At 38.0% G+C, this 10,738-nt stretch overlaps 1 non-coding gene across 1 annotated transcript; it reads right to left on the bottom strand.

The window, feature by feature from the left end:
- Positions 1–3,160: 3,160 nt before the first annotated feature.
- On the bottom strand, positions 3,161–10,599 carry LOC131794736 (transient receptor potential cation channel subfamily A member 1). Its single transcript, XR_010717229.1, has 13 exons — positions 10,340–10,599; positions 9,159–9,299; positions 8,365–8,615; positions 8,066–8,147; positions 7,643–7,891; positions 7,202–7,275; positions 6,388–6,564; positions 6,075–6,248; positions 5,741–5,884; positions 4,900–5,011; positions 4,071–4,253; positions 3,911–3,968; positions 3,161–3,783 (listed from the first exon to the last, which is right to left on the bottom strand). It is a non-coding gene; the product is annotated as a transient receptor potential cation channel subfamily A member 1 (transcript).
- Positions 10,600–10,738: the final 139 nt, after the last annotated feature.

Genomic DNA, 10,738 nt, shown 5'->3' with positions numbered 1-10,738 from the left:
TTCCAGGAAGTGAAGCTAACTATAGTTACTTTCCCTATCACTGGTGTTTTGAAGAGATATCAGGTATAACACTATCTCGTTCTTCAATGTCAAGATCATATGTTCCTGAACACCGTTCAAAAAATAAACATGCCCAGAGGAAGAGATAAAATTTGATTTTTTGCGTCGGAAGGAAATCATATCCCTCCCACGGGTGGCTAATATTACAAGTACAGTTGTTATTGAAGTTTGTACTTTGGAACTGTCGGATTACTATTAACTAATTATATACATGTTATTCGCCAGCCGGCAGGTCAGTATTAGGAAAAACTGTGCAGAGGACTTAAAGAAATTCTTTTCGAAAGAACCCGAATGATTTAGGGCTGTAATTACTACAAGATCTTCCATAAACTGAACAATTATTGAACGAGTAAATGATAGTTAAGATAGAGGTAATGCAAATTAAAGAGAGACTTCACCGAAACATTTTCATTTTCATGTAATGATAAAGGTGATTGAAAAGGTTTCCAGACAAACTTTGACACATCATTTTACGAGTATTTGTCGTAATTTGACACCGGTAATTTAGAGAGCGCGTGTAAAAAAAAGCGCATGTACACTTTTGAAAGAAGGACTGTCACGAAAATGTTTTCTTCAAAAACAGTCAATGATCTTACGGGAAGATTATTCACTCTCATCGACGATTGATTAACGTACAAAAATTTACCTCTGTTCATAAAGAAAATGACAAGGAAATTAATTGTAAGTAAATCAAATTTTTTTTATTTTGAAGTTGTGAGAGTTTGCTCGTTTGTTTGCGACAATGGCGTGTGTAAACCTGGTCTTTAATTTCCTCTACAAAAACTAAATTCGAATAAGCACTTCAACGAGACACAAGGAGATTTAATGCGACTTTTTCCCATTGAATTCCTTCAGTTTCTTTTGTGCAATTTACGATACAAATGCCCAAATTGAACGGACTTGGAAAGACTCACCGAAAGCGTATTCGAAGTAGAACTGAAAACTTCGCTCGCCCTCTCACTACGGACAAAAGGTTTGAGAGAATTCAGATATTAAATGAATAAAAGTTCCATCGTTAATTCAATTGTAACCAAATACCTCTCGTTTTAACTTTCTAGGTACTTTTTGTGAATGATTAACATTAATTACAGACGGTTTTTAGGCTGCTTGTCAACCAATCTAGTGACACTTTTGCTTATACAAATTCATTTCGCAACAAACATTTTTCTGACAACCAAAGCGATTTGAGAGAGAGAAAAGAGAGAAATGATAAGTTATTTATCGGCTTGAGGTTGTGACCGACGTCTTTGCTTAAAAATATTGCCCAGCCGGAAAAACGAGATATATTTATGAAAAATGGTAGTGAAGGTAGGGATGTACTCGGCGACTCACGAAAACGTTACCCTGCCCCTGGGCAGAGATAGGAAAATACGGACCGCGCGAAGAACCAATCAGATAACAGGATTCGTTACCGTGCCCTCTGAGAAAATATAAAAACAAATATTGGATGAGGTCTTTGTGATATCCAGAATAACCCTTGAAAGAAAAAAAAGTGGAACTGATAATTTATGTAAAAATATACAAATCGGCAAGTAACACAAAGCACACGAACGTGACTTGATAAGCCTTAGAATTCCTGTACCGCAGTCTTGCATGACATGACTACCCGTGACCTTGGGTGTCCTTGACTTGATTATTGTATAATCTGCAGCTAGATGACGTCCCAGGCGTAGATTTCGACGTACGCTTCGGCCAATTAGAAAAGAGATAGTGAGTTGAATGTAAAGTAATTCAGTAAGAATGGCTTAAAAGTGCCTATGGCACGAAAAACTTTTTGCGTAAATATCAAGCTTATCATATTTACAAACCAATTCCGATAGGAAAAAAATTTCCAAAAATTTAAAACTCGGTTTTTCTCGGGCCCTAAAATGCTCTTATTTTGTCTTAAAAGTGTCCCTTGGACTGGTGACGAATTAGCGGGTGATGACGCAGAAAACTGTGAAAACTCTTAGTTGACACTTACATATCTCTCACTTCTCTTGTAATTTTGTATCAGTCAGCGTTGACATACTTTTGAAATAACGTCCAATAGAAATGTATACCAACCTTCAGCAAGCTCTACCGAGAGTTGTGATACATCGTACTCAAGTAGTAGAGAAGAAATGTAAGTGTACGGTTTCGCCCTACGAAGGAGAACCACGTGCATCAAATGAAGATTTCGACGAAGACTAACAAAGACGGTTTCTCGCCTGCGGTGTTTTGCGTTTCTGGCCGCTAAATCGTACTTTCAATGCTCAAAAAAGTGGTCAAGGAGAACTCGCTAAGCGCTAAGGTCGATTATTTCTAATTTCAATACAGCTGTCAACCAGAACTGAAAACGGTAAAAACGAACGATAAAATCCGAAGTTTCGGAGTCGTCATGACGCCATTACCAAGGTAAAATATACAATATCAAGCATATTACAGCATTTAAAGCGATTTTGGCGCGAAGAATTAACATCACAGGGTGCGAAGATTTTGAAAATACTTTCGCCCGAGTGGAGTCTGATTGCACGTTAAGATTTGGCTTTAAAGCTCTTATAAAAGGTGTTTCTCGCACTCCTAGAGTGTTCTTAAAAATTCTCGCGTGCTTATATAACTCAACAATGCACTCGGCGCGTTTTTTATTCTTTAATGTTAATGTCCGCGTGTGTAACTTACATAACCCGCATCGCACGGATCACATCGCAAACTAAAAACAACACACTGCTAATTTACAAGTTATCAACCAAAAATGCCAACAAAAAAAAATCGGTTCACAGGCAGCTCCAGCTATGAGATGATCATCTTGTGTATTAAGAATCATGGCGAAAATACAAAAGTTTGTATGAGAATATTTAGGACCGCTCTTAGAAGTAAAAAAAGAGTGAAGTTCTCAATAAAAATACCTCACCTTACTTCCACGGTGCATCGCTTGTTATCTGACCACCGCTTACTATGTTGAAAAGTAGCCACTTTAGCGAGTTATTGCTTTCTAGGTTTACTACTCCTAAGAGAAGGAGTAAACCAAGAAATGCTGCCTCGTCGCAGCAAAGGAAGTGGTCACAAAACAAGCAACACATCGTGATAGAAAGGTAAGGTATTGTTATAGAGAATTTGACTGTATTTTTACTTCCTAAGAGCGGTCGTAAATATTCCTTTACAAACTCTTGTATTTTGCAGGATGATCATCTCACAGCTGGAACTTGGGCCGCCTTTGCTGGTTCGGTAAAAAAGGACCGATTATTTTAAGTTAGGCCCTTTAAACCATTACTGAGATGATTATAATTATTAAGTATTATTTCCCTCCAGAAATTTTTTGAACTTTTTAGCCCGTTGGCGCTTCTCAAGTAGGTGACGTTAACTGACAAAAACAAAGTGCCAGTCGAGACTAAAGTTAATATGACGGAAAACCATCGCAAAAGTTCAACTTAAAGAAATGCACTTCCGAGGATTGGACAAGAGATTAGCACGATTATTTTCCAAGCGCAGAGCTAGACTAATTAAAACCTTCTCTGGATGATCTTCGACTCTCTACAGAAAAATTCCAATGGACTTTAACATAGCTTTTGTGAAAAAAATAATAGTCGAGTTACTCATTAATGTCGGAGTGATCCGGTTTCTTTTAGTACTGGAGTGAAGAGATTTTTATGTTCAATAGGGCCTTCATAAAAAACGTGGACTTTGCTCGGCTCTTGAACGTGCCACTTTTCATAGGCTGTGGGTGTGTCGGATTCGTGCTTTCCCGATACTGTTTCATCATTTCTGTAGAAAGTTACAAAACCGCGTTAGTTCTTACGCACCCAGTGGCCCGTCACTTTTGAAGCCTCTCTCCAGATTTCCTTATTTTCACAGCATAATAAGAAATGCCTATTATCTTAATATACTTTACCTTCGACTTCCCCTCTGCTCTTGATTTCCCCGGGTACGTAATACTTCTTTCTGAGATTCTGCAAGAAATTCGTTTAAACACATTTTTATTTCAAGCCAAGATTCGGCAAAGCACATATTTGACCAAAAATATAGGTGAATACTCTTTTCTATGTACCCACCCAGTATTTAAAGCGGCTCTGCCACTCAATAGTCGCCACAGACTGCATTCGTAGCACAGAGAAAGAAAGAAGCGACTCCTCTTGAACCATCTCATACGTCAACGAGAGCTGAGCGATCAGCACGTTCAGAGAATAATGACGACACTCATCATGAAAAATATTGCCAGTAATGCCCCAAGCCAACTGGATCTCAAAAGAGAAGCAATATTAGATATCAAGTGTGTTAATAACGAAAAAGCTGAACACAGGGAAGACGGAAGAGTTTTTTTTCTTTCCGTTAGACCTTTTCTTTTCATATATGGAAAAAGATGGAGAAACAGTTTAATTGCATCCCAACCACTGGCTCAGCCTTGTTTTGAGTAAGTAAAAAAAAATAAGGAAGCACCGTCAACACCGATGGCTTTGAATAAATTCAAAAGTAACAATAACGCAAGAATTACCTGTTTTTTAGTCATTTATTGTCTCAAATAGCATTTATATGAGTTTGGTTCCGTGTAGAAAAGTTCCAATGGCATTAAAGGATAGAAAAGAGTAAAGATGTTGATGTAGATGTAGATAGCGGATTTCAAAAAGACAGTCGGACTGTAAAACGAATGATTCTAAATAATAAGTATCCTCCCCCCTTCCACCCTCCAAAAGAACAATCTGGAAGAGGTGGCTGTACACAGGCTAATAAAATACGGCAACATCTCAACATTTTACATCTCAAGGATCACAAGGTATCAAGATATCAAGATATTTCACCATGTCGTGGAAGCAAAACTTACAACACTTTCAAACGTAAGAACACTGAATTAAATGCCTCCAAACTTAAAGTCGCTGAACTCACCCAGCAGTTGGCAAGCTACGTACAACGAGGAACCTTCCAGCCATGTTTTCAAACCAGCCAACATCACACACCTACACCATTTTTACATAGTGCAAATTCGCTGCCCAGCGCACTAATTTAAAGAGAAAGAAATGTAAATTAAGTCGAGGTTTATTCAGGGGTGTAGCTAAGGGAAGTTCTTGTGTTAGCCGTGAACTGCTCTTTAGGAGATGATTTAATCCGAATTCAATTACGCACAAACCATGTCATTCAGGTGACTAAAACTCGCGATCTGAAGTATCTACGTGACGTCTAGATAACATAAGAAGCCTCGACTGTGCTCTGCTTCCTCTGTTTTGATGAAGAACACACAAAAAGCGGCACAAAAGTATTGTAGCTAGGGAAACACAAAACGTAGTCTAGTGTTTACATTTCGTCTGCGTAAAAAATAAAAACGAAAATCCTAAGAGGGAAGTCCGGGAATTCGTCGGCAATTGTACAAATAAGTCGATGGCGTGCCACCACTACTCTGTGTCATGACGTCAGGATGCGCGTTATATGGCAACTTTGTTACAAAGTAAAACACAGCGAGGAGGTCAAGTCGAATGAGGGTCGGTAAATGTTCTAGGTGTGAGAGTGTGACCCCCATTCCCTTTTTCGAAACATCTCCATGTTATGTAATAGGTGGCTCAGAACAAAAGCTGAGAAATAGGGTACAACCCAGGAAAACTTAAAAACAATGGATAAGATCAAACACTTAGCGGATGTTAAACGCTTAATCCGAATTCTCATTTATTTACTTATTTGGTTCATCCATCATGAACATATTAAAAAGATAAAAAAAAATTCAGACTCTACTTGCCTTCCGAGTTTGAGGTCGCCAGCCTTAAGTGCAATGTAAAATGAGATTGAAAACGCTAGCAGGATGATGGTGAACACAACGAGAAACCTTGGAATATCTTTGTAGATGACCATGCCAAGGCATTTTATGTAAAGACCGATGTATCTTCAAAGGCAAGAAGAAAATAAATCAATGCACTGGCCTCACAACTGTGCATTGGACACAGAATTATATTAAAAAGAGGTGATAGAGAAAAAGACTTGTGTTTTAGCGAATCCTTCCTCTTAGCTCTCGCCTACCCCCAACTCCCATGCCCGCAATAAAAGCTATTATGAAAGGAATATTGCGAACGTACCTGTCCCCAACTGAGTACTTGAAGATCCCTACAAAGTTGATCATTATTGCCAAAGAACCAAAGATCCATTGTGCATCACCTCCGAGATATCGGAAAACAAATGTCGCCGCAATTAAGAAGTATCCAGACAGATCCATGTAGTTAAAGTAGTCTTTGACGTAAGCTAGTGGTTCTCTAAAGATATAAGGGTGAGAGGGATGATATTTTTTTATCCATGTACGCCACTGTAGCAGGTGGTAAATCATTTTCGAAGGGAGGATACCAAAAACTATTATAGCTTCATGCAAATGAAGTCAGATACAAGCTAACTTACCGTTTTAACTCGGAAATTTCATCAATAATGAACCATAATGTCATCAAGCTCAACAATATCTCCAGACTTTTTCTACCAGGAGCACTTTTGTAATCCAGCGGATCGTCTGACGTTGCAGCACTCATGAAGGAAGCAGAAAGAGCCACCAGGAAAACCAAATAATTGACAAATCTAACCCTGTAATCAACGGACAGCACATTTAAGTGATGAAATATCCACGAAATTCAGTCTGAATCAGGCTTGCAGCTTGCACTTGAAAAAACACGAATGTTTTTTAATGCCTGAAGTAAACCCAAAACTCATTTACATGCGAAGAAGCAACATGAATCGTTCATAATATTGTATAATATTAAAAGAAGACCGTATTACTAATATATCCGCCCGGAAGCTTCCTAATACCCAATCCTTTCAAATGACGGGCTCGTGAGAAGCCAAAACGCTAATAATGCGCACGCGGTTGCTTCAATTGCTTGAAACACTAACTGGAAACGGAAACCAGTACAGGCTTTCAAATAAGTGAAACTTATCCTAAAGCGTTACTTACCCGTCATGTGCGTCAAATCTTCGTAACAAATAGTAACATCTAACGTTTCCATATGGGTCACATATCGCTCACACTACAATTTATGTGAGTACTTCCAAATTCCAAAGGGAGGGGTAAGAGGCAGGATTTTTTCAAGGGAGGGAGCGTAAGGAAAAATTTTAAGCGCTTACTGCACACAAACAGATAGTTGTTTATTAATTGATGACAAGCGAATATATAATCGGTCTTAATAATAAATCAAAACATGTTTTATTGTCTTAGATACTAGACCTGAACCAAAACGCGGCATACTTTTCCCACTTTCGTTCCGTCAGCAACTTGATTACAACGTGATTTAAAATTTCCTGTGGGAAAATAGAGTAGTGGTCGTTAATTTGAAATTAGAGGATAGATGAGTTTCTCTCCCAGAGATTTGCCTACTCGCATGAATTTTAGCTGGCCCGGTGAAACCACCTTTTCCTTTAACCCAAAATTTCAATCGTCCACAGCCAAGCTCGTTATCTTGTGCCTTTATTGATCGTTTTAAGGTCTAGAAGAAACATTTAACGAACACTGATTCTATAAAACTATGCGGTAAATTTAAGCACGTTTCTGTTATAAATGCTTCGGTCTGTAAAGCTGAAATTTGAGCAATAGGACCATTAAATCTTATCATATTATTGCACTTGTCGTATATCATGAACAGGCATATGAATAAATATCAAAATTTACCTTGTTTAGATCCTGTTGGAAGTGCTTTGTCAAGTTATAATAAAAAGACTTTGGTGTGTATTCGTAGTCTGGATCATCCGGGAATCTCCCATTGACGTCACTTTCCAGGATATCATAAGTCACGTGAAAGTGAGTAGGCTTGTCGTGTAGATGTTCCCATGACAGACATGGCACAATGTCAGACGGTAAACAGGGTGGGTGTGGCCATCGGGGTGAAATAAGACAGTCTAAAACAGCTAAGATTGTTTTCTTAGGGAATTAAAAAGGAACTACATTAAAGCATGGCTGTCACTAGAGAAGGTTTCTAGGGAGCATATAGGAGGCTCTTTTCTTTGACGTTTTTGCATTAAAGTAAAACTTTTGGCTCATGTAAGACATCCGAGACAGGCAAACCTCCTTCTTTAATAATCACAAATTAATTACCTGCATCCTAAACTCTTCGGTTAGTTTCACCAAACTTATTGCAGCTTTTCTTTCCTTCTTGGCTTTGAACAAGTTTCTGACTCTGAAAATAGGGAACAAAGAAGCCGTACCATGCATTACTTAGGGTTAAAGCTAACGTCGTTAACAAAAAGGCATGAAATGAATTGTGTCGTTACATGAGTTACAAATGAATTTTCTCCATCATCGACCATCCTTTTCCTTTATTCTTTTCAAACTCAAAAAATCTTTTTTGAAGTTGACGCCCGTTTTGCACGAAACAACAACAAAAACTCGCTAACCTTCTATGATCCATTCTCCTTATAAGGAATGCTGCCACTTCATCCTGACTGTGTCTTATTGCAGTCTCAACCGGCAGCTCGCTCTGTCCGTTTATGGCCACAAGCATGTAAGGATAGCTGTCAATCAAAAACTTGGCGAGGGAAATGAAGTTCTTCGTAGCAGCTATGTGTAATGGTGTATTGTGAAGGAAATCTACCATATCTTTCAAATTCACCCCAGAACTGCACAGAAGCCTAAGAAATCTGCAAACCTGCATGAAATTGAATAAATGACGAGGTAAAGGAGAATTTTTCACATACTATACCGAAATTGAGACACTTATCTACATAACTGACTAGTTTATGAGGAAATTTAGAGTGGATGGAATGGAGAACTGCTGATTACATCTTGTTTGTTCAAAGATCAATTCACTGGCCGTTTCGTTTTCCTCTGGATAATTGGTTTTGTGCGCTCATGTTTATTGGTCAACAAGAAATTTCCTGTTACCTTTCTTTTAACTTTTCAATGACGCGTGAATTGAGTTGATGTTATCACTTCTAATCACGGAAGCGACGGAGATGAAAATGGGGAAATTAAGTAGCTCTCAAGAATATGACATAAATTAACAAGGGGATGAAATTTTCTTTTGCTTAAAAGCTGCAGGCTTTTAAATGTAAAGAATTACTGGCTGTTTCTTCGGTTAAAAATTGGGAAATAAAGCTGTGATGAGGTGCAACGGAAGATCAAGACTTTATGTGAGGAAGGCATCTACGTTAATATTCATCTCTTCTCTATGGCAACGGTCTTACGGCACCTGAGGTTCATAATTCCAATCCTGCAGTAGGTAGAGTGCTGTGTTTTCTTTGGTATCACAGAAATCTATAAGTCTCTGAAGGCGAACTAAGTCCATTGCCTGGCTTCTATCGATGCCTTTTTCTCTCATTTCTTTTTTGACCTACGGAAAGTAATCACTTTTTGTTTTGGTAATTTCAGTAAAATCCCATTAAACTTTTTAAAATTTTTCATCGAGATGTAATTAACACTTAAGTTAAGGTTCAGTCTAACTGTTTTCGACTCCTTCTACGTACCGTTAACCTAAGCTTCCAGTCGCCTCACCCTGGAGACGAGGTTATTATGAAGTCTTTGTTCTGACAAAGAGTTTTTTAATAGAGGAAGCATTTCAATAAAAACCTTCAAGATCACTAGGTAAATAAACTTTTAAGGGAACAAAAGAGGTGTTCTAGATTCTGGATATTTTCCGGTACTGTGAAATTGAAAAAAATAAATTTGCATGAATAATAAAACTTCTTGTGGAAACAAACTGAGCTTATGAAAAGAGCTAAAAAGCTTTTATATAAAAGGGCACAACAAAGTCATTGTTAGTAAATTGCAAATGTATTTCTAATCCTCAGGCGACTACAGCACTTTTTATTAAAAGCAAATATAATAGATAACGTTCTGATTTCTCTCTTTAGTCGCCGGATAAAGGCTCTGAACCAGTAGCACGGAGCAACGATGTCAATAAAATACATTTTTATATCTATTAAAGCTTGAAAATGAGACCTTACTGAAGATGAAAAGCCCCAAAGTGCACTTGCTCCTTCAATTCACTTAAATTTTGTTTACATGAAGAGCTCATATTACCGTCAATTTAATCTACAAATTTACATCTAAATTAGAGATGGCTTAAGACGATTCGCTCTCCGACATTGTGTTCTTCAATTTTTCAGTAAATGATAATGTAGGCTTTTAGTAGTAAACGAACGTAAAAGGAGCAGCTCAACCCGTCTGGATTCAAAGTTAAGATTTTGAAACTGGTTCCTCTTTCATCAAAAAATTGACTCCTTAGTGGAAGTAAGGGGATTACGTAACCAAAACCATTTTGAGGAAAATTCATTAGTTAATGTGCGAGACACTAAAAAGAATTCCATCCTTCCTTCATAGGTTTATAACATAAGAGAATTTCGGAGAAAGTGCAATGGTTCTTCAACCTACCATTTCGTGAAATTCCTCACTGGATTGCTGGATTGCCTCCACGCGGTCTTGAAGAGTAAAAGAGCTGGCTATCGAACAACTGTCGTCCAGCTGACTAGCACTTTTCTGAAGAATCAAGTCTTCTGCCGAGATTCGATGAATCATTTTGCCACGGCAGGTCGCGATCAGATTTTGAATATTCAAGGGCGTGCAAATTTCCGTTTATTCCGCCACAGAACTTGAGGGAACTGGCGTTATAATGTGATGCACATAAAACTACTGGATTTAAATTAGAGTTTGAATTACCTCATGAACAGCAGGTGCCTGTTATTATTCTTATATTTGACTCATAAATCAGGCCAGAAGTCATGTGACACCTTATTCCTTCATTTGATTCATCAGTTACACTAAGCACTTTAT

This window comes from Pocillopora verrucosa, chromosome 4, assembly GCF_036669915.1.
Source record: "Pocillopora verrucosa isolate sample1 chromosome 4, ASM3666991v2, whole genome shotgun sequence".
Lineage (NCBI taxonomy): Eukaryota > Metazoa > Cnidaria > Anthozoa > Scleractinia > Pocilloporidae > Pocillopora > Pocillopora verrucosa.
Note: the sequence above shows the minus strand (reverse complement) of the source record. Positions and strands in the feature narration are given on the sequence as shown.